Raw genomic sequence first — 21528 nt, 5'->3', positions numbered from 1 at the left:
CTCCACCCGTTTTAACATTTCACATAAAACTGGCGGAGTCGCGGTGGGAATCGCTCCAGTCCACGGCCCAGGGCGTCCCCCACGTCGCCGTAGAAGCTGGCCTATTTCCTTAAAAGTGATCCCATCCCACCCCGGGACCACTTCTTCCTGCTGAGATGCCACCTCCGCATCTCTCTTTCCCAATCTAAAGCAAGACATTTCTGTGTGTAGTCTGAGCGTAACCGTATCCTGCCGACAACGCCAAAAATGTTTTGAAACACAAGGTTCGGTCAGATCGGCACACAGAAATGATCACACAGACTGCATTTTGCTAGAATAAAAAGGCGTATATTTATTCCCCACAAAAGCAGTTACATCAAACACAAGTGGTTGCAGCGCATTTTTCTCTCTTACCGTGACGCCTTTAAGGTGGAGAGCCAACACCTTCAGCAGAGTGCGCCTGTCAACCGGCTGGGCGTTCGTACGTTAACCCGCAGCAGACTCTGTTGAAGCATGGTGCTACTCCCTCTTTTCTAGTGTGTCCGCGAAGGGAGGGTGAGTGGCCAACTCAACCTCCCTGGCGCACATAATTTCTTTAATCAACAGGCATCTGAAAGTTATTTCAAAGATATAATAAAAGCAGTTCTTCACTCCCAGTTCAGAATGATCCCAGCATGCTTCACTCCCAGTCGTTAGTGGCTACGAAAACAAAGTCGTGCTATCAGTGTAATAATAACAAGTACATCCAGCTCTTCGCTCCCAGTTCAGACTGACCCCAGAGTGCTAAAACAAAATTAAACAACAAATACATTCTCAGGGTTACGTTAAGACAGGTGCAAAACAGCACAATAACATTTATTATACATGTCAAAATCTGAATCACAAGAACAAGGTGAGATTTTCACACTCTGAAGTGAATTCCCCCAGCCTGGTGATATTGTGACTTAAAAATTTAGACTTTTCAAATTGAGCTGATTCAAACTGCTAAATTTCTCTGTTGCTGAATTGTATCTCTGGCACAAAATGTTGTACCAGTGCACCAGAATGCAACTCAGAGCATATACAGTGAGGAAAATAAGTATTTGAGTATCTCAGGGTCTTGTTCACGAGTGAGGGACGGATGGAGTGTGAGATCGATGGACGGATCGGTGCAGCATCTGCAGTGATGCGGTCGCTGTATCGGACGTCGTGGTGAGGAGAGAGCTGAGTAGGGGGGCAAAGCTCTCGATTTACCGATCGATCTACGTTCCGATCCTCACCTATGGTCATGAGATTTGGCTCATGATCGAAAGAACGAGATCGCGGGTACAAGCAGCCGAGATGAGTTTCCTCCGCAGGGTGGCTGGGCGCTCCCTTAGAGATAGGGTGAGGAGCTCATTCACTCGGGAGGAGCTCAGAGTCGAGCCGCTGCTCCTCCAAGTTGAAAGGAGCCAGCTGAGGTGGCTCGGGCATCTTTTCCGGATGCCCCCTGGACGCCTCGCTGGAGAGGTGTTCCGGGCACGTCCCATTGGGAGGAGGCCCCGGGGAGGACCCAGGACACGCTGGAACGATTACATCTCTCGGCTGGCTTGGGAACACCTTGGGGTTCCCCCGGAGGAGCTGGGGGAGGTGTGTGTGGATCGGGAGGTCTGAGCGGCTTTGCTTGAGCTGCTGCCCCCGCGACCCGACTCCAGATAAAGCGGAAGAAATTGGATGGATGGATGGATGGAAAATAAGTATTTGACCACCCTGCGGTTTTGCAAGTTATCCTACTTAGAAATCATGGAGGGGTCTGAAATTTTCATCTTAGGTGCATGTCCACTGTGAGAGACATAATCTAAAAAAAAAAAAAAAAAAAAATCTGGAAATCACAATGCAGGATTTTTTTTAAATAATTTATTTGTATGTTACTGCTGCAAATAAGTATTTGAACACCTGTGAAAATCAATGTTAATATTTGGTACAGTTGCCTTTATTTTCAGTTACAGAGGTCAAACCTTTCCTGTAGTTTTTCACCAGGTTTTCACACACTGCAGCAGGGATTTTGGTCCACTCCTCTATACAGATCTTCTCTACATCTTTCAGGTTTGGAGTTTCAGCTCCCTCCAAAGATTTTCTACTGAGTTCAGGTCTGGAGACTGGCCAGGCCACTCCAGGACCTTGAAATGCTTCTTATGGAGTTGCCCTGGCTGTGTGTTTGGGGTCATTGTCATGCTGGAAGACCCAGCCATGAACCATCTTCAATGCTATTACTGAGGGAAGGAGGTTGTTTGCCAAAATCTCGCAATACATGACCCCATCCATCCTCCCTTCAATACGGGGCAGTCATCCTGTCCCCTTTGCAGAAGAGCACCCCCAGAGTATGATGTTTCCACCCCATGCTTCACGGTTGGGATGGTTTTCTTGGGCTTGTTCTCATCCTCTAAACATGGTAAGTGGAGATGATTCCAGAAAGCTCTATTCTGGTCCTATCTGAACACATGACCTTCTCCCATGCCTCCTCTGGATCATCCAGATGGTCACTGGTGAACTTCAAACGGGCCTGGACATGTGCTGGCTTGAGCAGGGGGACCTTGTTGCCCTGCAGGATTTTAAACCATGACAGCATCATGTGTTACTAATGTAATCTTTGTGACTGTGGTTCCAGCTCTCTTCAGGTCATTGACCAGGTCCTCCTGTGTAGTTTTGAGCTTTCTGAGAGTCATCCTTACCCCACAAAGTGAGATCGTGCATGGAATCCCAGACCAAGGGAGATTGACAGTCATCTTGTGTTTCTTCAACTTTCTAATAAATAATCATAACAGTTGTTGTCTTCTACCAAGCTGCTTGCCTGTTGTCCTGTAGTCCATACCAGCCTTGTGCAGGTCTACAGTTTTGGCCCTGGTGTCCTTAGACAGCTCTTTGGTCTTGGCTATGGTGGACAGGTTGGAGTGTGATTGATTGAGTGTGTGAACAGGTGTCTTTTATACAGGTAACAAGTTCAAACAGGTGCAATTAATACAGGTAAAGAGTGCAGAATAAGAGGGCTTCTTAAGGAAAAATTAACAGGTCTGTGTGAGCCAGAATTTTTGTTGATTGGTAGGTGTTCAAATACTTATTTGCAGCAGTAACATACAAATAAATTATTAAAAAATCATACATTGTGATTTCCAGATTTTTTTTTTTTTTAGATTAAGTCTCTCACAGTGGACATGCACCTAAGATGAAAATTTCAGACCCCTCCATGATTTCTAAGTGGGAGAACTTGCAAAACCGCAGGGTGTTCAAATACTTATTTTCAAAAAACTGATGCATCTCAGGTTGACTACCCACAAGTATCTTTAAAAAAGTACTTTTTTTTAATATCTCACTTTCATCACTGTACTTGTGTTGTGTGGGCCGCTGAAGAGGAGGTACTGCTGGCCCACCACCACCAGAGGGCGCCCTGCCTGGAGTGCGGGCTCCAGGCACCAGAGGGCGCTGCCGCCTTACGGGAGCAGCCAGGGTGACAGCTGTCACCCATCACTGGACACAGCTGTTCCACTCAGCACGGAGGTATATCAGCAGGACGGCGTCTCCACCTCAGTGCCGAGATATCGCCTTAAGATTGAGGTAACCTTCTCTGCAAGCATATTCTGTATAATCTGATAAAACTTGTTAAACCTTTTCAGGACAGCTGACTACTGAAAGCTAATTACTTGGATAAGTACTCACCTTCCTGCTTTATTGTGACAAGAGGTGGAGGCGGCTTCTCCCCTCTCCGTTTACTGGGTGCTGTCGCATCCACACCTGTGTGTTTGTTGCTCTCTCCCGCCAGCAGTACCGGATCCGACAAGCGGAGGCAGTGGCCACCTGGGAATTCGGGACTTGGCGGTTCCAGTACTTCTGGGGTTCGGTGGCAGAGGAGATCTGGGTGGTTCCGGTTCGACTAGGACGGACGTCTCCTACCTTCGAGCCTGCCCACACGACACCAGCAGATTTCGGCTTAAACCCCAAATTATTGATTGTTGTATCGGTTGTGCTCGTTTCACAACAGTAAAACTTGTTATTCACCTTTCTCCATTGTCCGTTCATTGCGCCCCCTGTTGTGGGTCCGTGTACCTACACTTTCACAACAACTTGTCACAGAAAAAAAAAAATATATATTTATCTTACAGTCATTCCTTCTCCATGAACCACACAATTAGGTAGGACCTGGATCACAGAACTCTGATTAATTTTTCAAATTTAAAAATTAATCAGTGTTTCATCAGCTTCCTTTACAACCCAGCTTGGAGAAAGAAAACATGGCATGTTGAATGCCAAACAGTTGCACAGATTTGTCTTTCTTCGTTATGTTTGTTTGTTGTGACAATTTTCAGCATCATTTATAGCTCTAATCCTTCAGCTGATGACAGAATGTTTGGTAAAAGAAAATAAAAAGCCACAGCTCCCTCTAAAGCCCACGGAGGCTTGTGTGGCACCTGTGTAATCATCCATCTCTCCAGCTTCCCCTTAACTCAAAGCACTTGCAGTGTAAGCTGAAGGTATTTACATTTATTGGCAAAATAAATACAGTGACACGCGGGATCAGTAAAGGAAGTGATTTGAAATGGAGTGATATGAAGACGTGTGACAGAGAGGAAGCTCAGGTCAGCACATGTTTGATGAATGAAAGTGACAACAGCACTTTGTGTTCTCATCCTATTTTTCTCCAAACAACTTCCCAATCAGTTAAAGTGGAAGCAGGATGTGACAAAATAAGACTGGTGCTGGGTGAACAGTTCCACCACAGTCACTCCATCAAGCGCTGAACCCCAATGCAGAAGAGCTTTTAGATTGTATCAGTGTGTCGGCAAAAACTGCAGCACAACCAAGAACATGACAGTAAGTGTGAAACAGTCCGGTGGTGTTTGTGTGTGCAGCTTTAACCAGGTGATTTTTGGCATGTGGTTTAACAATGTCAAATACTGTCTGGTCTATACGCATTTGGATAGTGCCACTTTTTTGTAATTTTGCCTCTGGACACCATCACAGTGGAGATGGAATGAAACTATTATGATGTGCTTGTGCTGTAGAGTTTCAGCTTTAAGAGGTTCAGCAAAAACTTTGCATTAACCATTTAGAAATTAGACTTTTTTTTATACAATGTCCTCACATTTTCATAAAAGATAAAGGTGACTTTTTCAAACAGTTCTTAGACAGATCAGCAGATGGAAACACAGACATTAACCAAGTCACTGAATATATTTTGGACCTCATTTACATCAATCATGAAGAAATGCAAACAGTATTAATGCTTTGATAAATCTGTTTCAAGTTCTCAAAAACTGAATGACCATGCAAAAGGAGTTATAAAGCGTTATATACGAGTGTAAGCAATTTTTGCCAAATATATTTGCACATGTACAAAATGTTACTTTCATGTTTTTTGTTTTGTTGTTTTTTCCCACACTTTTCCGGAGAGTTAATACAGTACATCTTTGTTAACATCTCAAAACTATCTTCTGTTGAAGACTGCAACATGCATTTCATGTTGTGGTAGATGACCATGTACATGGATGGACTGCATTTAAGTGGATCAAGCTGGGGGTGGTACTATTTTGCAAAATAAAACATTCCTGTTTAATACCCCCTTAAAACATGGGGACAGTTCATATGAACAAGAAAAAGCCATATCATTGGCCAAATGATCTAATCAAACTACCCTGTACATACCTCCTGAAGTCGAAACCCCAAAAACATGCATTTTTCATTCCAAAATGCCATCTAGCAATGGCAAAGACCCTGTAAACCAACAAAGTTATTTTACAAGTTATTTTATTTTATCACACACAAAAATAATATTACAGGGACATTGTAGATATTGTGAGGTTTTGAAATACCCCCTTTCAAGAGATGTTATTTTATGAACAAGAAACTGCAAATCATTGACCAAATGATCTCATCTAACCCCCCTGTTCCTTCCTCCATGGAGTTGAAACCCAAATCATACATTTTTCACTCCAAAATGCTGCCAGGTAGAGATGTCCTAATAGTAGGATATTTCGCTGTTAACTTTGATTTTTCTCCACAGCTTTCTTTGCAAAGCCTTGAATTTTTTTTCTAAATTTTTACATAGACTTTAAATTGATCTGTAGCTGTATTGGAATTAGTTCCAAATGAATTGATTTGCTGGAGTAACCTGTGTGAATCTGTGTTTAAGGGTCATAACCAATCATTGTAAATCTACCTTGATATGAACTGTTCCACAATCAGATGAATTGCTGTTATGACTGCATCCTTGTTTTAATGCACTAATCTGTCAATGAACATTTTCCTCCTCCTGACTCTACCAGCTGAGTCTCCATGGATACCCCCATGCAGTAAATAACTCTCTGTTCATTTGGACTTCTTTGAATATTCAACTTTCCCTCAGCCAGCTACTGAATTCTCCTGTTGATGCACTTTTTAAATTTGAAACAATATGACAGGCATAAAACTGAACTTAACATGTCCAAAGAAAGCCGACAAAAACTGCCACCATATATTCTAGACTATAAATTATAGTTCGACCTGTTTGGTTGATTCTGTGGCTTATATCTCAAGGGACTAATATTTGAAAAAATACTGCATTATCATCTATGGCCACAAGATGGCACCTTTTACACATGTGACAAGCTGCTCTGACCTGTATACAGTACTGTGGTTCACACTCCAAAGCAGAAGGTGGCAATAAGATGAATGACTACTGCTGTATAACTGGAAGAAAAAGATCTGAAAGAGAAGGACTTGCTGTCTCTTGGAGAATAAGTGAATTTAAGAAATCATGCTCTCAAACTGAAAGACCACACTTGAATATAAAGAGGGAAGAGCCTAACCTTCATATAAATCGAAACATCACATTTTTTGGAGGGGTCTCGACTTTATATAGACACTCACCAGCTGCTTTCTTAGGTACACCTTGCTAGTACAGGGTTGGATCCCATTTTGCCTTCAGAAATGCCTTAATTCTTTGTGTCATAGATTTAACAAGGTGTCAGAAACATTCCTAAGAGATGTTGGTCCATATTGACATGATGGCATCGACCAGTCTGTTCATTCTCCTTTGACTGCAACAAGGCAATTTTGTCCACACAGCTGCCACTCACTGGATATCGTCTCTTTTTCAGATCATTCTCTGTAAACCCTAGAAATGGCTGTACATGAAAATCCCAGTAGATCAGCAGCTGATGAAATATTCAGACCAGCCCATCTGGCACCAACAACCATGTCACCTTCAAAGTAATTGAAATCCACTTTCTTCCCCATTCTGATGCTTGGTTTGATCACTTGTGGTGTTTTAGTTGAGGGGATGCCACCAACACAGATCTCCAGGGGTCTGCCTAAGATACACTCAACAAAAATATAAACGTAACACTTTTGGTTTTGCTCCCATTTTGTATGAGATGAACTCAAAGATCTAAAACTTTTTCCACATACACAATATCACCATTTCCCTCAAATATTGTTCACAAACTAGTCTAAATCTGTGACAGTGAGCACTTCTCCTTTACTGAGATAATCCATCCCACCTCACAGGTGTGCCATATCAAGATGCTGATTAGACACCATGATTAGTGCACAGGTGTGCCTTAGACTGCCCACAATAAAAGGCCACTCTGAAAGGTGCAGTTTTGTTTTATTGGGGGAGATACCAGTCAGTATCTGGTGTGACCACCATTTGCCTCATGCAGTGCAACACATCTCCTTCGCATAGAGTTGATCAGGTTGTCAATTGTGGCCTGTGGAATGTTGGTCCACTCCTCTTCAATGGCTGTGCAAAGTTGCTGGATATTGGCAGGAAATGGTACACACTGTCGTATACGCCGGTCCAGAGCATCCCAAACATGCTCAATGGGTGACATGTCCGGTGAGTATGCCGGCCATGCAAGAACTGGGACATTTTCAGCTTCCAAGAATTGTGTACAGATCCTTGCAACATGGGGCTGTGCATTATCCTGCTGCAACATGAGGTGATGTTCTTGGATGTATGGCACAACAATGGGCCTCAGGATCTCGTCACGGTATCTCTGTGCATTCAAAATGCCATCAATAAAATGCACCTGTGTTCTTCGTCCATAACAGACGCCTGCCCATACCATAACCCCACCGCCACCATGGGCCACTCGATCCACAACATTGACATCAGAAAACCGCTCACCCACACGACGCCACACACGCTGTCTGCCATCTGCCCTGAACAGTGTGAACCGGGATTCATCCGTGAAGAGAACACCTCTCCAACGTGCCAAACGCCAGCGAATGTGAGCATTTGCCCACTCAAGTCGGTTACGACGACGAACTGGAGTCAGGTCAAGACCCCGATAAGGACGACGAGCATGCAGATGAGCTTCCCTGAGATGGTTTCTGACAGCTTGTGCAGAAATTCTTTGGTTATGCAAACCGATTGTTTCAGCAGCTGTCCGAGTGGCTGGTCTCAGACGATCTTGGAGGTGAACATGCAGGATGTGGAGGTCCTGGGCTGGTGTGGTTACACGTGGTCTGCGGTTGTGAGGCTGGTTGGATGTACTGCCAAATTCTCTGAAACGCCTTTGGAGACGGCTTATGGTAGAGAAATGAACATTCAATACACGAGCAACAGCTCTGGTTGACATTCCTGCTGTCAGCATGCCAATTGCACGCTCCCTCAAATGTTGTGACATCTGTGGCATTGTGCTGTGTGAAAAAACTGCACCTTTCAGCGTGGCCTTTTATTGTGGGCAGTCTAATGCACCCCTTTCTCATAATCATGGTGTCTAATCAGTATGTTGATATGGCACACCTGTGAGGTGGGATGGATTATCTCAGCAAAGGAGAAGTGCTCACTATCACAGATTTAGACTGGTTTGTGATCAATATTTGAGGGAAATGGTGATATTGTGTATGTGGAAAAAGTTTTAGATCTTTGAGTTAATCTCATACAAAATGGGAGCAAAACCAAAAGTGTTGCGTTTATATTTTTGTTGAGTGTATTTGAAGTTAAATCTCCAGGCAATCAAAATGCACCGACAAAATAAATTTGTCCTTAGAATCCAGAATAACTACTATTTGTGCTCTACAGTGTTCCAACGGGTGCGTTCCCACCGAAAGACAAAGCACATGAAGTCAGTCACACAGCGAGACAAATATGCACAACTTGAGGCCAGGAGGCAGTGTTTCTGCAGCCTGCATTCCCTGCAGAACTGAGATCAGCAGCATGATGGATACCGCTTCCAATTCACCCACAGGTTGGGATAAGAACAGATATTTATGAGCCAAAGGGTTAAACACCCCTCACATATTATCTCATATTATCCACAAGCCCTGGACACTAATGGTTTGTGTGAGACTGTTGTAGCCCATTGGCTATAAACTCCAGCTGTGTGTGTGTGTGTGTGTGTGTGTGTGTGTGTGTGTGTGTGTGTGTGTGTGTGTGTGTGTGTGTGTGTGTGTGTGTGTGTGTGTGTGTGTGTGTGTGTGTGTGTGTGTGTGTGTGTGTGTGAACGCGTCGTGGATCAGATGCACTGAGGCTCAGGAATATTCAGGAGGTACTGTACAAAATGTGAGCGTGCTCGTAATTCAGCTCTTTTCTTGCTGGGTCTCTTTATTTTGTCGTGGTGCTGATTCAGTCCCACAGATTTGAAATCTCTCCAGTGAATTTATTACATCTTTGCAAGGATGAAAATGGTGAATTTAAGTTCTGATTAAAGCACACTCTTCATGTCCCTGTATCATCACAAATCCATAACTGTGCAAATGTAAAAATGCAGCTTAAGGTTTAAGGTTCGCTCTTCACCAGCGTGAACAGAAAAAAACAAATTTAAATGAGACAAACATTAATATTTCAACACAAAAAACATGCATTTTTATTTAATTAAACAAAATAACTTGCTATAAACTTCCAAACTTCATTTTCAACTTAAAAGGGAAATTGCCACATAAATGACAACAGAAGAACAGTTTCTATCCCTTTTGATTTTTCAAAAATTGACTTTGTGTTGAAACCTTTTATTTCTGTAGTATATTGCAAAACTGCAGTTGTTGTTATTGCTGGTGAGGTATTTACTTTGGGCAGGATATCATGGCAAATATTTTGTTTTGGGAGATCTTGCAGATGATATGAAGGAGGAAGTGTGTGTGCATGATTCAAATTTTACACTGCACTTCATGGGAGCTTTGAACAAAGTAACTTAAAAAGAAAATACATCTTGTAAAACATTGATTTAAAATGTCAGTTTCCCCATTAACTCACTTCAGCAAATCAAGTAAAACCACTGTAATGGTAATTCATATTAGTCGACCTGTGCTGTCTTACATGTCCAGCAGATCCATTGTGTATTTTTGAAATTGTATCTGGACTTCATCCGAGCAGGATCTCTCATGGCCTGTTTATTAGTTCTGTCCACTAGTTTTGTCTTTCTATTGCCATTTTGATTTATTTGCACTATTAGTCTGTTGAAGGTATTTTCTTTCTTTCTTTTTATTGTTTATTTGATGAGGACAATACACATTAATGAAAACTTGGTACATTTTCATGACATAGTGTAAATATGCCAGATTTAGCTAAAAGCGACTACCGTATTTCTTCTACTCCATGAAGCTAACATGAGCGAATGCAATGAAACAGTATCAGGGAGATGATGGTCTTGAGGTTAAAGTGGCCGTGCACCTATTCCTCAGACGGGAAACTCACTGAGGTCCCTAAGGCAAGGTCCTTAATCTCCAAGTGTGCAGTTGTGCAACTCACATGGCAACACACCATGGATTTGAACAGGTGAAAGTGCAGCATCATTGTAAAGCCCTTTGAGCTGCTACAGCAGATGGAAAAATAGCTATAGCATTTATGCATTTATGTACTACTTAGTAGTGCTGTTTGACCATCAAAACCGTGTCACCTTTTCAGTGTATTTTATCCAGTGTGGATGAAAATCCAACATTGTTTTGAGAAAAGGCAAACATCAGTCATGTTGAGGATATACAGGGCCTTTTCACACCAAGAGCGCGAACACAGCCCATATCACTCAAAAAGTCATTATTTTCAATGAGAAGTTTTGCGCAAATGGTGAAAGCATCACGGCGCGACATGCAAAAACTGAGTTTGCGTGGTGCGCCGCTGGGAGCGCACACCACTGGATGTCGTCAGGCTACCTCGGTCAAAGTTAAACCCAAACCAACTTTCACCACTGTGCACTATGACAGAGCTTCACGCATCCAGAAGAAACAAGGCATTAGCCAAAAACACAGAAGACAACAGTGTGCACAAATGTGTTAGAGGAGAATCAGAATTCCTGCTAATTTATACACAGCAGTTTTCCAAAGAACATCATTACAAATGAGTTTTGTTGTTGTTGTTGTTGTTTTTACTTCAAGATATATTTCTGGTTTTTTGACATTTTGAAGTTTGAAAAGTTTCTAAAATCAGAAATGTTGTAATTCATTTTGAAGTTAAAAGATTCTTTATATATCATTGATGCTCATCTGTAAATTAATAACATAACCTGTTGTTTCAGATGAAATGATTTCTTGATTAATATGATAATGAACCTTGAACATTAATTTTTAGGCAAATAAAATTGCATGAAAAGTAAAGTGTACATTTTAACTCAAGGAGATTCATTCATTCATGTCTGCATTTCAAACAGGACAAAAGACACTGTAAAAAATATAAATATTTATTATAAACTCAATAGGAAATGATGTAACAATGAGTGCAGTGTGTCTGTTAAATTTGAATGTATATTTTTTAGTTCAATATAATTTACTCTTAATGGTTATTTGTCAGTATGTAATCATATGACATAAACCTCAAGATTAAATCATTTTTTTAATTTAGTCATTTCAACATTTAATTATGTCATCATTGACTATGTCACTGTTTGTAATGTTGTAATTGTTGTGTGGGCCGCTGAAGAGGAGGAACTGCTGGCCCACCACCACCAGATGGCGCCCTGCTTGGAGTGCGGGCTTCAAGCATGAGAGGGCGCCGGAGCCACTGGGAGTGACAGCTGTCACTCATCCTCAGCACCAGCTGTCACTCATTCATCTCATCACCATCACCGTAAAGGCCGGACTGCAACTCCACCTCCTCGCCGAGAAATCAGCTACCATTCAGGTAATATTCTCTGCTGTACTTAACACTGACTAATAGTCTGAACTTCTTTGCAGCCATTTTCCTGTTGGTGTTGCCTTATCTGTGGGATTGGTGTTTGGTGTGATCAGCGACGGCTTCGCTTCACACCCCAACCAGATAAGTGGTTAGACAGGAGCTGCACAAGTGTATAATTGGAGGTGGAGGTTTTCCCTCCTAACTGTATACAGACTGTGGGATTACTGAGTGTGCGAACTCACACTCATCAGGACTGTCTCTGTTCTCTGCCAGCAGTACCGGGTCTGACTGCTGAAGACAGCGGCCACCTGGGGCGCAGGGCTTGGCGGCTCCGGTGTTCTTCAGCTCCGTTGGTGGTGGAAGCTGTGTGGGATCTGGCTCTTCTCTCGCCAGGCGTCTTCTATCGTCGAGCCTGCCCACACGTCACTTTGTGTATAATTGACAGTCCACCATATTGTTATTGTCTGTACGTCGTTGTGCGATTCACAACATTAGTTACTTTTGGCTTATCCATTGTCCGTTCATTAATGCACCCTGTTGTGGGTCCGTGTCACGACACTTTCACAACAGTAATCAGGACAGACTTCTTTGTCATCTTTCGGCTGTTCCCGTTAGGGGTCGCCACAGCAGATCAATCGTTTCCATCTCACCCTGTCCTCTGTATCTTCCTCTGTCACACCAACCACCTGCATGTCCTCTCTCAGCACATCCATAAACCTCCTCTTTGTCCTCCCTCTTCTCCTCCTCCCTGGTGGCTCCATCCTCAGCATCCTTTTCCCTGTATACCCTGGGTCCCTCCTCTGCACATGTCCAAACCATCTCAGTCTCGCCTCTCTGACTTTGTCTCCAAACCGTCCCACCTGAGCTGTCCCTCTGATATGTTTATTCCTAATCATTGTCCATTCTCGTCACTCCCAAACACAATCTCAAAATCTTCAGCTCTGCCACCTCCAGCTCTGCCTCCTGTCTTTTTGTTAGTGCCACCGTCTCTAAGCCGTACAACATAGCTGGTCTCACTACTGTTTGGTAAACTTTTCCCTTCACTCTTGCTGATACTCTTCGGTCACAAATCACTCCTGCCACCTTTCTCCACCCACTCCACCCTGCCTGTACTCTCTTCTTCACCTCTCTACCACACTCTCCATTACTTTGAACAGTTGACCTCAAATATTAAAACTCATCTACTTTCACCACTTCTACTCCTTGTAACTGCACTATTCCACTGGGCTCCCTCCCATTCACAAACATGTACTCAGTCTTGCTTCTAATGACTTTCATTTCCCTTCTCTCCAAAGCATATCTCCACCTCTCCAGACTAGACTCAACTTGCTCTCTGCTCTCACTACAGTTCACAATGTCATCTGTAAACATCATAGTCCATGGGGACTCCTGTCTGAGCTCATCCGTCAACCTGTCCATCTGCGAACAAGAAAGGACTCAGAGAAGATCAATGGTGTAATCCCACCTCCACCTTGAATGAGTCTGTCATTCCAACTGCGAATCTCAAAGCTGTCACACTATTCTTGTACATGTCCTGTACTACCCTAACATAATTCTCTGCCACTCCAGAATTCCTCATCCAAAACCACAGCTCTTCTCTTGGCACCCTATCATAAGCTTTTTCTAAGTCCACAAACACACAATGTAAATCAAATCAAATCAAATCAATTTTATTTACGCGTATATAGCGCCAAATCACAACAAACAGTTGCCGCAAGGCGCCTTATATTGTAAGGAAAAAGCCATACAATAATTACGGAAAAACCCCAACGGTCAAAACGACCCCCTGTGAGCAAGCACTTGGCAACAGTGGGAAGGAAAAACTCCCTTTTAACAGGAAGAAACCTACAGCAGAACCAGGCTCAGGGAGGGGCAGTCTTCTGCTAGGACTGGTTGGGGCTGAGGGAGAGAACCAGGAAAAAGACATGCTGTGGAGGGGAACAGAGATCAATCACTAATGATTAAATGCAGAGTGGTGCATACAGAGCAAAAAGAGAAAGAAACACTCAGTGCATCATGGGAACCCCCCAGCAGTCTAAGTCTATAGCAGCATAACTAAGGGATGGTTCAGGGTCACCTGATCCAGCCCTAACTATAAGCTTTAGCAAAAAGGAAAGTTTTAAGCCTAATCTTAAAAGTAGAGAGGGTGTCTGTCTCCCTAATCCGAATTGGGAGCTGGTTCCACAGGAGAGGAGCCTGAAAGCTGAAGGCTCTGCCTCCCATTCTACTCTTACAAATCCTAGGAACTACAAGTAAGCCTGCAGTCTGAGAGCGAAGCGCTCTATTGGGGTGATATGGTACTATGAGGTCCCTAAGATAAGATGGGACCTGATTATTCAAAACCTTATAAGTAAGAAGAAGAATTTTAAATTCTATTCTAGAATTAACAGGAAGCCAATGAAGAGAGGCCAATATGGGTGAGATATGCTCTCTCCTTCTAGTCCCTGTCAGTACTCTAGCTGCAGCATTTTGAATTAACTGAAGGCTTTTCAGGGAACTTTTAGGACAACCTGATAATAATGAATTACAATAGTCCAGCCTAGAGGAAATAAATGCGTGAATTAGTTTTTCAGCATCACTCTGAGACAAGACCTTTCTAATTTTAGAGATATTGCGTAAATGCAAAAAAAGCAGTCCTACATATTTGTTTAATATGCGCATTGAATGACGTATCCTGATCAAAAATGACTCCAAGATTTCTCACAGTATTACTAGAGGTCAGGGTAATGCCATCCAGAGTAAGGATGTTTCTAAGATTTGTGGGACCAAGTACAATAATACAATAATTGGTGTGTGTCCTCTGGCTTCATGGATAGATAAAGCTGGGTATCATCTGCGTAACAATGAAAATTTAGACCTCAGTGCTGCTTTTGATACTGTTGACCATAAAATTTTATTACAGAGATTAGAGCATGCCATAGGTATTAAAGGCACTGCGCTGCGGTGGTTTGAATCATATTTGTCTAATAGATTACAATTTGTTCATGTAAATGGGGAATCTTCTTCACAGACTAAAGTTAATTATGGAGTTCCACAAGGTTCTGTGCTAGGACCAATTTTATTCACTTTATACATGCTTCCCTTAGGCAGTATTATTAGACGGTATTGCTTAAATTTTCATTGTTACGCAGATGATACCCAGCTTTATCTATCCATGAAGCCAGAGGACACACACCAATTAGCTAAACTGCAGGATTGTCTTACAGACATAAAGACATGGATGACCTCTAATTTCCTGCTATTAAACTCAGATAAAACTGAAGTTATTGTACTTGGCCCCACAAATCTTAGAAACATGGTGTCTAACCAGATCCTTACTCTGGATGGCATTACCCTGACCTCTAGTAATACTGTGAGAAATCTTGGAGTCATTTTTGATCAGGATATGTCATTCAAAGCGCATATTAAACAAATATGTAGGACTGCTTTTTTGCATTTACGTAATATCTCTAAAATCAGAAAGGTCTTGTCTCAGAGTGATGCTGAAAAACTAATTCATGCATTTATTTCCTCTAGGCTGGACTATTGTAATTCATTATTATCAGGTTGTCCTAAAAGTTCCCTTAAAAGCCTTCAGTTAATTCAAAATGCTGCAGCTAGAGTACTGACGGGGACTAGAAGGAGAGAGCATATCTCACCCATATTGGCCTCTCTTCATTGGCTTCCTGTTAATTCTAGAATAGAATTTAAAATTCTTCTTCTTACTTATAAGGTTTTGAATAATCAGGTCCCATCTTATCTTAGGGACCTCGTAGTACCATATCATCCCAATAGAGCGCTTCGCTCTCAGACTGCAGGCTTACTTGTAGTTCCTAGGGTTTGTAAGAGTAGAATGGGAGGCAGAGCCTTCAGCTTTCAGGCTCCTCTCCTGTGGAACCAGCTCCCAATTCAGATCAGGGAGACAGACACCCTCTCTACTTTTAAGATTAGGCTTAAAACTTTCCTTTTTGCTAAAGCTTATAGTTAGGGCTGGATCAGGTGACCCTGAACCATCCCTTAGTTATGCTGCTATAGACGTAGACTGCTGGGGGGTTCCCATGATGCACTGTTTCTTTCTTTTTTTGCTCTGTATGCACCACTCGGCATTTAATCATTAGTGATCAATCTTTGCTCCCCTCCACAGCATGTCTTTTTCCTGGTTCTCTCCCTCAGCCCCAACCAGTCCCAGCAGAAGACTGCCCCTCCCTGAGCCTGGTTCTGCTGGAGGTTTAGGGTCACCTGATCCAGCCCTAACTATAAGCTTTAGCAAAAAGGAAAGTTTTAAGCCTAATCTTAAAAGTAGAGAGGGTGTCTGTCTCCCTGATCTGAATGGCTTCATGGATAGATAAAGCTGGGTATCATCTGCGTAACAATGAAAATTTAAGCAATGCCGTCTATTAATACTGCCTAAGGGAAACATGTATAAAGTGAATAAAATTGGTCCTAGCACAGAACCTTATGGAACTCCATAATTAACCTTACTCTGTGAAGAAGATTCCCCATTTACATGAACAAATTGTAATCTATTAGATAAATATGATTCAAACCACTGCAGCGCAGTGCCTTTAATACCTATGGCATGCTCTAATCTCTGTAATAAAATTTTATGGTCAACAGTGCAGTTGAAGGTGCTATATTATTTTTTCTTTTTGAATTTTTATGCTTAAATAGATTTTTGCTGGTTATTGGTGGTCTGGGAGCAGGCACCGTCTCTACGGGGATGGGGTAATGAGGGGATGGCAGGGGGAGAGAAGCTGCAGAGAGGTGTGTAAGACTACAACTCTGCTTCCTGGTCCCAACCCTGGATAGTCATGGTTTGGAGGATTTAAGAAAATTGGCCCGATTTCTAGAAATGAGAGCTGCTCCATCCAAAGTGGGATGGATGCCGTCTCTCCGAACAAGACCAGGTTTTCCCCAGAAGCTTTGCCAATTATCTATGAAGCCCAACTCATTTTTTGGACACCACTCAGACAGCCAGCAATTCAAGGAGAACATGCGGCTAAACATGTCACTCCTGGTCCGATTGGGGAGGGGCCCAAAGAAAACTACAGAGTCCGACATTGTTTTTGCAAAGTTACACACCGATTCAATGTTAATTTTAGTGACCTCCGATTGGCGTAACCGGGTGTCATTACTGCCGACGTGAATTACAATCTTACCAAATTTACGCTTAGCCTTAGCCAGCAGTTTCAAATTTCCTTCAATGTCGCCTGCTCTGGCCCCTGGAAGACAATTGACTATGGTTGCTGGTGTCGCTAACTTCACATTTCTCAAAACAGAGTCGCCATAACTAGAGTTTGATCCTCGGCGGGTGTGTCGCCGAGTGGGGAAAAACGGTTTGAAATGTGAACGGTTTGGCGGTGTACACGGGGCTTCTGTTTAGGGCTACACTTCCTCCTCACAGTCACGCAGTCGGCCTGCTTTCCCGGCTGCTCGGGATCTGCTGGAAGGGAACTAATGGCGGCTAAGCTACCTTGGTCCGCACCAACTACAGGGGCCTGGCTAGCTGTAGAATTTTCCACGGTGCGGAGCCGAGTCTCCAATTCACCCAGCCTGACCTCCAAAGCTACGAATAAGCTACACTTATTACAAGTACCATTACTGCTAAAGGAGGCCGAGGAATAACTAAACATTTCACACCCAGAGCAGAAAAGTGCAGGAGAGACAGGAGAAGCCGCCATGCTAAATCAGCTAAGAGCTAGTAGCTGTGCTAAGCTAACGAATTCCTAAAAACACACAAAGTGAATAATGTGTAAATAATTTAGAGGTGATTCAGCGGAGGGAGTGCTTTAGTTAAGCCACGTGAAGATTACACTGTGAAACAAATCATTATCTAGTTAACTAGATCAATCTAACTGCGCAGATTAAACAGCTAACAGATACAGCAAAACACCGCTGTGCTCCGGAACAGGAAGTGATACAATACCGCAGTGAGAGCCAACCACCAGTCTCCAACAGTATTCTCAGATCAAAAATTGCATCTGTAGTGCTCTTTCTCGGCATGAAACCATATTGCTACTCACAGATCTTCACCTGTTTTCTAAGCCTAGCTTCTACTGCTCTTTCCCATAACTTCATGTTGTAGCTGATCAACTTTATGCCTCTGTAGTTACTGCAGCTCTGCACATCACCCTTGTTCTTGAAAATAGGAACCAGCACACTTTGTCTCCACTCCTCAGGCATCCTTTCACTTTCCAAGATTTTATTAAACAGTCTGGTTAGAAACTCCACTGCCATCTCTCCTAGACATTCCCATGCCTCCACTGGAATGTCATCTGGACCAACTTCCTTTCCACTCTTCATCCTCTTCATAGCAGCCCTCACTTCTTCCTTACTAATCTCTTGTACTTCCTGACTTACTCTCACCACATCATCCAGCCTTTCTCTTGCTCATTTTCTTCATTCATCAGCTCTTCAAAATATTCCCTCCACCTCGCACACACTCCTCACTTGTCAGCACATTACCATGTGCATCTTTTACCACCCTAACCTGCTGCACATCCTTTCCAGCTCTGTCCCTTTGTCTGGCCAATCGGTACAAGTCCTTTTCTCCTTCCTTGCTATTCAACTTCTTGTACAGCTCTCAATATGCCTTTTCCTTTGCTTTTGCCACTTCTCTTTTCACCTTACGCCACATCTCCTTGTACTCCTATCTACTTTCTTCATCTCTCCGACTATCCCAAAACCTTTTTGCCAACCTCGTTCTCCTTATGCTTTCCTGGACCTCCTTGTCCAGTCTCCTTGTCTTCCTTCCACTGTCCAGATGTCACACCCAGTACTGTCCTAGCTGTCTCCCTCACCACATCTGCAATACTTTTCCAGTTGTCTAAAACTGCTTCCCCTCCACCAGTGCTTCTCTCACCTGCTCGCTAAATTTCACACGAGTCCTCCTCCTTCAGCTTCCAACATCTGATCCTTTGTTGAACTCTCACTCTCTTCTTCTTCTTTACCTCTAAAGTCATCCTACAAACCACCATCCTGTGCTGTCTAACGACACTCTCTCCTGCCACCACCTTACAGTCTCTGATTTCTTTTAGCTTGCATCTCCTATAAAGAATGTAGTCCACCTGTGTGCACCTTCCTCCACTCTCATATGTTACCCTGTGCTCCTCCCTTTTCTTAAAGTAGAGGTTATTCCCATCCTTTTTTTCAAAATCAACTAGCAACTGTCCTTCCCCATTCCTATCCTTGATACCATATCTACCCATTACTTCCTCATCACCTCTGTTCCTTTCATCAACATGCCTACTGAAGTCCGCTCCTATCACCACTCTTTCATGCTTGGGCACACTCCCCACCACCTCATCTAACACACTCCAGAAGTCTTCTTTCTCCTTCATCTCACAACCTACCTGTGGGACATATGCACTGATGATGAATATCATCAGTGCATATCTCCTTCATCTCACAACCTACCTGTGGGGCATATACACTGATGATATTCATCATTACCCCTTCAATTTCCATCTTCACACTCATCACCCTGTCAGACACTCGCTTAACCTCCAACACACTTTTAACATACTCTTCCTTTAAAATGACCCCAACACCATTTCTCTTCCTGTCCTCACCATGGTACAACAACTTGAACCCACCACCGATGCTCCTGCTCTTACTTCCCTTCTACTTGGTCTCTTGCACACACAATATGTCTACCTTTCTGCTCTCCATCATACCAGCCAGCTCTCTCCCTTTACCAGTCATGCTACCAACATTCAAAGGCCCCACTCTCATTTCCACCCTTCTAGTTTTCTTCTTCTCCTGCTGTTTGTGGAAATGTTCTCCTTCTCTTCTTCGTCCTCTTCGCCCAGCAGTAGCCCAATTTCCACCGGCACCCTGTTGGGCAACAGCACCGGTGGTGGACGTTGTTAACCCGGGCCTCAACTGATCCGGTATGGAAATTTGATTCTTAGTCTGCATAGTTGGGTTGGCTTGTTTTACGCCAGATGCCCTTCCTGACGCAACCCTCCTCATTTATCCGGGCTTGGGACCGGCACTCAGAATGTACTGGCTGCACACCCCATGTGGTTGTAATCAGGACAGACTAATTACTAAAATATGGACGTGTTTCATGATTTACTCATTTAATGTTCAAATATAAAAGGAAACAGCTTTTTTCAAATAATAAAGTAATGGCTCTTTAAAGAGCCTCTGATTTTCTTTGGGGGCCGCATGGTGACTTAGTGGTTAGCACTGGTGCCTCACAGCAAGAAGGTTGTGGGATTGATTCCTGGCCTTTCTGTGTGGAGTTTGCATGTTCTCCCCATGTCTGTGTGGGTTTCCTCCAGTTTCCTCAAACAATAAAAAAAAAATATGCTTATTTAGGGTCTGCTCCTTTCTCTGCCCTGACCAAGGCAGCATCTCTACATCTGGTGTTGGTCCCCGGTCACCGGACTGTGGCTGCCCACTGCTCCTAGTGGTTGGATTGTGGCTAACTGTCATTAGGATGGGTTACATACAAATTTCATTGTATATATGTGCAATGACAATAAAGTTTATATTCTATTATTTAGAAGCATAGCAGCAGGTGTGAGTTTTCAGAGATGACAGGTAAGCTGGACTCTCAGGACATTTACCCAGATGGTCTCTGCAGTCCGCCTGGACTCTCTGGTCAGCCTCGCTGACTAAAAATTACTGAAAAAGCTTCTCCCAGCAGGATGATGTCCATCACTCATTCTTCTGCTTTTTGCTCCTCATCTTGTGGTTATGACTCGCAGACTAAGCGCTTTGTTTTTTATTTAATTCTTTAATCCCCTATTGCTCCCAGTGTGTAGTGAGTGCCTTGTATGGCAGCACCCTGACATCGGGGTGAATGTGAGGCATTATTTGTAAAGCGCTTTGAGCGTCTGATTCAGATGGAAAAGCGCTATATAAATGCAGTCCATTTACCATTTTCAGGAACCTAGAAGTGTTCACAAACATGGAGACTTTCAGACTGTTCAGCAACCAGAACAGCAACACACTGATGTAGAAAACTTCACCTTTGTGTGCATTCTGAGCATGCAAATGTGAAAACTTGCATGCGTGTGCAGGTGTTGGACAGCCAATGATTCAACAAAGATCACAGCAAGTCAAAATCAATGGAAACTTTCCCCACTGCCAAAAGCACCCAAATTGCTGGACTTGGCCTTACAGCCAGTCTGTGGAAGCAGTGAACAGAGGAAGACCCAGAACACATCTCTGACAATCACTCAGATTCACTTTTAAGAAGTCAGAGACTCTGTCCCATTCTGCAGGTAAATATAAGATGTAAAAAGGGGGTCAAAATCCAACCCTTGTCTGCTTCATGACACCTGGGTGATGGATCAAGGAGGGGATTGCCTGTTGGGATGAAATGCGGTGGGGACCTTGTGTGCCCCGTGGTCCCTACAGTAACCTTGAAGGCCCAACAGGAACCCTGAACATGAGACAGCTAACAGGGCTTTGATGAAACAAGTCATCCTCAACAGCAGAGGTGATGGCTTGTAACCCAACAGCTGTGAATTCGGACGGAGGCTCCAGCAGGTCCTCAGACCCTGACTGTCTTG

The 21528-nt window shown here is 43.3% G+C and overlaps 1 long non-coding RNA gene across 1 annotated transcript; it reads left to right on the top strand.

Moving 5' to 3' along the window:
* The first annotated feature begins 2470 nt into the window (after positions 1–2470).
* Positions 2471–20731, top strand: LOC117501002. Its single transcript, XR_004557910.1, has 3 exons — positions 2471–2483; positions 17648–17654; positions 20645–20731. It is a non-coding gene; the product is annotated as an uncharacterized LOC117501002 (long non-coding RNA).
* The last annotated feature ends 797 nt before the right edge of the window (positions 20732–21528 follow it).

Source organism: Thalassophryne amazonica, chromosome 19 (genome assembly GCF_902500255.1).
Source record: "Thalassophryne amazonica chromosome 19, fThaAma1.1, whole genome shotgun sequence".
In the NCBI taxonomy this organism is placed as follows: Eukaryota; Metazoa; Chordata; class Actinopteri; order Batrachoidiformes; family Batrachoididae; genus Thalassophryne; species Thalassophryne amazonica.
Note: the sequence above shows the minus strand (reverse complement) of the source record. Positions and strands in the feature narration are given on the sequence as shown.